Here is a 6,538-nt window from a genome sequence, read left to right on the forward strand (position 1 = left end):
AGCAAAACTCCTCCAGAGTTCAGGAGAGCCAGGACTCCTTTCCCACACCTTGGGCTGCCCATGTCACCTTGTCTTCTCTCTGCCAGCTAATACAGGGACTCATGCTGCTTTTTTAAAACATTAATTAGGTAGTAGCTGGATCACTGCCACATTATGGGTACACATCAGGGTGAGGCTCCTGAAAAAACAGGGGCTTCACGGGGCACATCATCTCTGCATTGGGTTTCCTCCTTCTCCTCTCTAGTTGCATGCTGTAAACACCCACGAGCTGCAGTGCCTCCATCACTGGGAGGTTCACCCCTCCAGTTCCCTGCCACCAACCAGCTGTGAGGCTGCACCATGGGAAGGAGCTCTTCTGATTCACTCTCCCAAGCAGTGGAAATGGGCACAGCTCCATAAAGCAGCTGAAGACCTGGCTCCACTTGACAGTTTTACCTGAGATCACTATGAGCTTGACTAGGGGGTTCCAGCTGGATTGCTCTGGGGAACCATATTTATAGATAACACTTGATAGGACAACTTCAGGGTGATGGTCCCTGGTGGCCCTTTTCGTATTCCTTCAAGAGATCCTTATTCACACCTACCCAAGCACTTGCCAGGCAGGTTGGAGAGACAGCAGATAATGCAAAGCACCAGGAGCTGTCTTCTCTAGCCACCTGGCAGCAGCACTGCTGCCACTTTGCCCCCCACCACAGGCCACAGACAGCTGACACCTGATCTTCAACACGGCTACATATTTTTCAGGCCAAAACTCCATTTTCATGGTCAGAGCAGTATGCATTTTTCCCAAAACAATGAGATGCTCAGTGCAGTAACAGCAGATCAGTACTTTAGAGCCGTCATCTTCCTGCCTCCCAGCACAGCTTGTGTGACTTGTTACTTGACTCTGGACATTTTTACAAAGAACATTTCAAAATCATTGGCAAGAGTTACCCAAGGAATTATTTCTGCTTGCTGAATGACTGGTTTTCAAAGGGGTAAAGGGACTGGTCATAACAGTTAAATAATCCCAAGGGTTCTTTGCATTGCTTTAAAGCTTTGAGAAACAGAGATACTTTAAAGCATCAACATTATCCCCTTGAAATCCCCTGCAATAGAAACAGGTGTCTCCACTGAGCCTAAACCACATACTAAACTACGGCTTAAGAAAGTATTCTCCTCCACACTAGCGCATCATGCCTTTATTTGGGAACTTAAGCCACTTATTTTATAGAATCACAGAATCATTAGTGTTGGAAAAGACCCTTGGGATCATCAAGTCCAACCATCAGCCCTACTCTACAAAGTTCTCCCAGAAATGTAGCTCTAAGTAATACAGCATGCAGGCAGTTGTAAAAACTTTAAGTCACCCAAGCCATCAGTTGGGCACTACAGCCAATGCTAGACCAGAGAGAGCAGGAATACAAAGCTACTGCAGCCTAAGCTTAGTTATTGTAGTTGAGGGCTATGACAGCTGATGGGCAAGTTCACTTCACCTTCCAATGCTCCTGTGCCACCTCTTGCCCATCACTTACTCCTTACATTCAAGACCATCTCCTGCTGACCATCTGTACATGGTCTAGGGGCCTCAGAGGAGCCTTCTAGCTCCATGTTAAACTATCACAGGGACTTACGGGTTGACCTAGAGCACTGCACTGGGCAAGTTCACAGTTATGCAGGTGGTGGGAATTTGCCTTTAGATAAATCACCTCTGTCCAGAACAGCTGTGGCAAAACAGCTGCACAAGGGGGACAAAAGAGTTGACAGTATTATCTCAAATCCACACACACAAGTGATGGGATGGAAAGTTTTATTTGAAAGCTACTTGGTCAACATAGAAAGACAACCTGGTGGGTTCCTCACCAGCAGTGCTGGGACCCTCATGCATCTTTACATCTGTATAAACATTTACAACTAATGAAATGTACCTGCAGAACTTAGGTATCTGTAGATTTGGTCATGCTATTTACTCCAAGCAGTATTGGATCAGCCTCTGATGCACTGACAGGTACAAAAGCTACCTGCCCTTCTCAAGTCTGCCCCCATTTTTGGCATGCTCCAGTGACATCTCTGATCTGTCCAGCCCACCCTCTGGATAGGCAAGAAACTCCTTGCTGTGTTATAAGTATTCATAATAATGTCATAATAATATCATAACGTGGGAGTCCAAGTACAGAAAAAGAAAAAAACACTGCAGCATGCACTTGCAAGAGCCTGTGGCCAACAGGTAGTATCTAGGTTCCTCCCAAGCCAGAATATTTAATATACATTGATTATTTTTTTTTTTTTTTTTACATTTGCTACTAGTTTCTGTTGTGAGTTTGACAGATCCTTGAAAGGAAGAATGCTTAGCTGGGACCTGCTGCCTTAGTCTCAGTGGAATACATAAAAGTGACTATTGCAGGAAATAAAAAAGGTAAAATAGTTCCAGTTCATAGCAAGCAAACTCAGGCACTGGAACAACTTCAAAAATCTGCATTTCTGGAACAGAGTAACTCTAATTCACATTCTACTTTTCAGGCAATATCCCAGGTTTGTGAAAAACATTTTCAAGCCACCATTAGTCCACCTGGTGCTTTTCTGAATCTTTATCAGTGTCTAGTAAGTGGAAAGTTTTAGACCTTTATAACTGATACAAATTTACCATTTGTCTCCAATAAGTCATACAAGAAATGGACATAACAATTAGAGCTTTAACTTACTATATGCCTAACCTGTGACAACGGTTTCACTTTTCTACCATCACCCCTATATCAGATCACATCAAAACATACACAAACAGAAGATAACATACAAAGCTTCACTCCAAATTTCACAGTAACACTTACCAGTCTGCCAGAACATTAACGAGGAGGGGCTGTGGCCTTAATATAGAAGCACTTAGCTACTCCTAATCGACTTTCACCTCTTACAAAATGGCTTTTTTATAACTTATCAAAGCCAAGCTCTGGCAGATGCTTTCCTGTTATTTGGAGGTGATTTTTCCAGCAGCTGAGCAGATGTAGTGCAAACATGCACTACAGCAGCAGCTTCACAGTTCAGCCCAAAACAACTCTGTTACTTGAAAGGCCATGAAACATGCAACAGAGGCAAGAAATTAGAAGTAGTTAAATTTGGGACCAGTTTCTGCATTCCAGGGCTGCGTATTCTGAGAAGGTTACAGACTAGCAGTTTTGGTAGAACAACCTTCAAGTTCCCAGGAGTGGATGTGCCTCCTAGAAAAGGAAAATCATCTGTTCCTAAGTTACCATCAGTGGTCAGTTGTTATTTGAGCAGCAGGTATTACTTGGCAGCAAAGCCACCAGTGTCTTTTACCCTCCCTCACAGATAAAACTGCATCAAGGACAGTATATAGTCAATCTTAGACTAACACAGGTGGAAAGGGAGCCTGGGAGGTTACCTGGTCCAACTCCTGCTCAAAGCAGGTCTAAGAGTAAGATTCTCTGGACTGTATCCATCTGAATCCCAAGTACCTCCAGGGATGTAGACCCTACAACCTGTGGGCAACCCAAGATTATGTTAATTTAAGAGAAACATCACATGTATCACATACAAGCACTTACCCGAAATATCTCAATGTTCAGACACGCTGCATTCAGCACAGGCAGATGCTCCTTGTGTAAGAGGTCCAAATGGCCCATGGTCAAACAGGAGGAAAAAAGCCAGATGTAGATATGGCTTGTGGGTGTATGCTTTAGGAAAGATCAAATCAACCTGAAAACTACCTCTGAAGGAACTCAGGCCTTCCTGTGTTGAAACCATTATTAAAGATGCTACTTATTGGGATTTAAATACACTGAATTCATTTCCCTGGAAAATTTTTATGTGGGAGAGATGAATTGCCTGTATTTTGGGAAATACATCTAGACCCAAGGAAACCTGAATTTTGGCAAGACCATATCTAAAGCTGTCAAAGTAGAGGCAGACAAATAATTTTTAATAAATAATTTAAGACTCCAAATGAGTTGCACCACTGCACCATCATCCGGCAGCACACAAGCCTCTGGAGCTACAATATTCAGAGCATCTTCAGCAGTTTCCTACTCTGAAAACTACAATCATTTCAGTCAAAGACTTTAAAATTCATTTTAGCTAATAGAAAAGCACCTTCAGTGATTCACATTAATGACAACAGTATCTCCAGTGAGGAAAAAAGCCTGCCTACCATGGAAGATCACAGATGCTCTTCCACAGGAAGTCACTTAAACATAGCCATGAAAGAGCAGACTTAACCGTGGGAGCTTTTCCAGCAGAAAGGCCTAGAGATGAGAGAAATAATATAAACTATGGTTCCCTCAGTAGGATGAAGAGTTGGATTACTGGTGGAATACGCAATGCAAGTCTCTAGAGGATGGTCCACCTTACCCAAGAAGTCTACTTGCCTCTAAGCACAATCCACACATCTTTTTGTTGGTGCTTTTAGAGAGAATAGGAAAACAGGTTTTAGAAGACCTGTTTGTTGAAGCCTTAGTTATCTTCAGCTGTGCTTTATGAAACAGACATAGGGCAGTATCACTGTTGCCAACTTGTGGCAAAATTCTCCCCAGAGCTTTAAAATTTTAATTTAAAAAGCACAGTAGGTATTTTTAAAAAACAGCTACATAGCTGGCCAATGCATTCTAAAGATGCAAAGATTTTTGTGGCTTGAAAGTGGTCTAAAGATCACTGATTTGCAGAAAGGCAATGCTGGAGTCAACCATATGAGATCAAGTAATTGCTCAGTTAAACAGCGGAACAAACTTGGTATTTTCTCCCCATCTTACTCTAGGTCTTGCATACCGCATTATAGGTAAGACCCAAGGAATTCAAAGCAAGCAAGCTAGGTTCAAACAATTATCAAAAAATACAAACAAAAATGTGTTAATAAAGCAATAAATGCTAACCTTATGACTTTTCAGCATTGACCACGTTCTGTGAGCAGAGGTACACACCGCTGTACGGCAGTACCCTTCCAAAACTCCAGTAGAAACTTCAAACAAGATTCTTAGTACACCTAGTTGAAATGCAAATATTTTGTATCCTCCGCTTTGATAATTTGTAAGAAGGACACTAGATGTACAAAATATCAGAATTCTCATGGCCTGAGTGTGAGAGCTGAAGAAGCATCATGAGTTTGTTTCCAACAAAGATGCAAGACAGCAGTACACCATGACAACACAAATGAAGACCTCAGTACTTCCTTTGATGCGTGGCTTGTTGTTATGTAGCATCCAGAACCAACTTTACCTTTACATTTAAAGGTGATATAAAAATGGTGAAATATTACACTGCATGATTAAGAGTGATCTTAGATGTTATCTTAAATTGATCAGTATTTTTTATACTGAAATTCAAGATGTTCTACAAACCAGTGTATGGTCAATGGGCTTGTAACAGATTCCAACAAGGTCATATTCTTGCACACTCCCCCACCACATTCCATCTTCACCAAAAAAATGACAGCCCCATATACAGCCCCAGTGTTCAGAACACCCTGAGAGCTGCTGTAACAGTCACAACAGCAGCAGCACCACTGCTCAAAACAGTCACATAGGAAATGCTGGAATTCCATTACCCACTGAGAAACATTTAGCTTCCACATCTCATAACACAGTTAGGTGATGCTTCCTTACTACACAGAAGTGAATTTGGTTGGTTTATTCACTACTACCCTTGTGAGCTTGAGACACATTTAGTTTTCCTCTTGAGATGGTCTGAAAGGGGCCCAGTGAAAGAAAGAATGACAGCAGAAAGCACCAGTGTTGACTACAGAGACATTTCATAATCTCTCAGAGAAAGTTTACCAGCCTCAAACTATCCACAGGAGTTACACGCACAGACAAGGGAAGCTTTAGAGACAGGCACAGTTACTGACAAGTGCCAGTGCCTTCCCTCATTACCTTAAATAACCAGGCATCTGCAATGAGCAAGCCACAGGGCCTTGTGGCTACCCCAGACAACCACAGCAGTCCCACCTGGTGCAGTGAACTCCATGGAACGAGTCAGGTGTGCATTCCTTATTTCTGCCAAAATATTACTAGCTCTAGGCTAACATTTGAAGGATGCTGGGTTTTTACAAAACATTTAAGAATACTTTCCAAAACCCCACTGGAATATTTCACTGGCTAGAAGTGAAAAAAATGTTAACATTGATTTAAGTTAAAAATGTCTTTTTTTAAGCTCACAATGAAATTCAAAGGCATGCTGATACAGCAAATAAGTGGAAAATAGTCTGCAGGTTTAGGGACACCCATATAAAGCAAGAAAAGCTGCTAATTAAAGCACCTCATTTCACTTAAGTCCAAGGAGTCTTTTGCAAGAGATTGGAAAGCTCTACTATTGCACTTAACTTTCTAAAGAGGTTTTAAGTGATACAGTTTAAGATGCTTTTCCTACATTAGTGATGTTAAACTCTACAGAACATCTTATACAAACTTAACAGTATACCCCAATTCTTAGTATCTTCATTAGTCCATAAAAGGCAGAAAGGAAAGCCTCTTAAGTGTCACTAGACTGAACAGCTACCATCAAATTGCATTCCTAAAGAAAAAATCCTGCTTTGCAGAACCAAATAAGCCTG

The sequence above is a fragment of the Strix uralensis genome, chromosome 16, assembly GCF_047716275.1.
Source record: "Strix uralensis isolate ZFMK-TIS-50842 chromosome 16, bStrUra1, whole genome shotgun sequence".
NCBI classification, from domain to species: Eukaryota; Metazoa; Chordata; class Aves; order Strigiformes; family Strigidae; genus Strix; species Strix uralensis.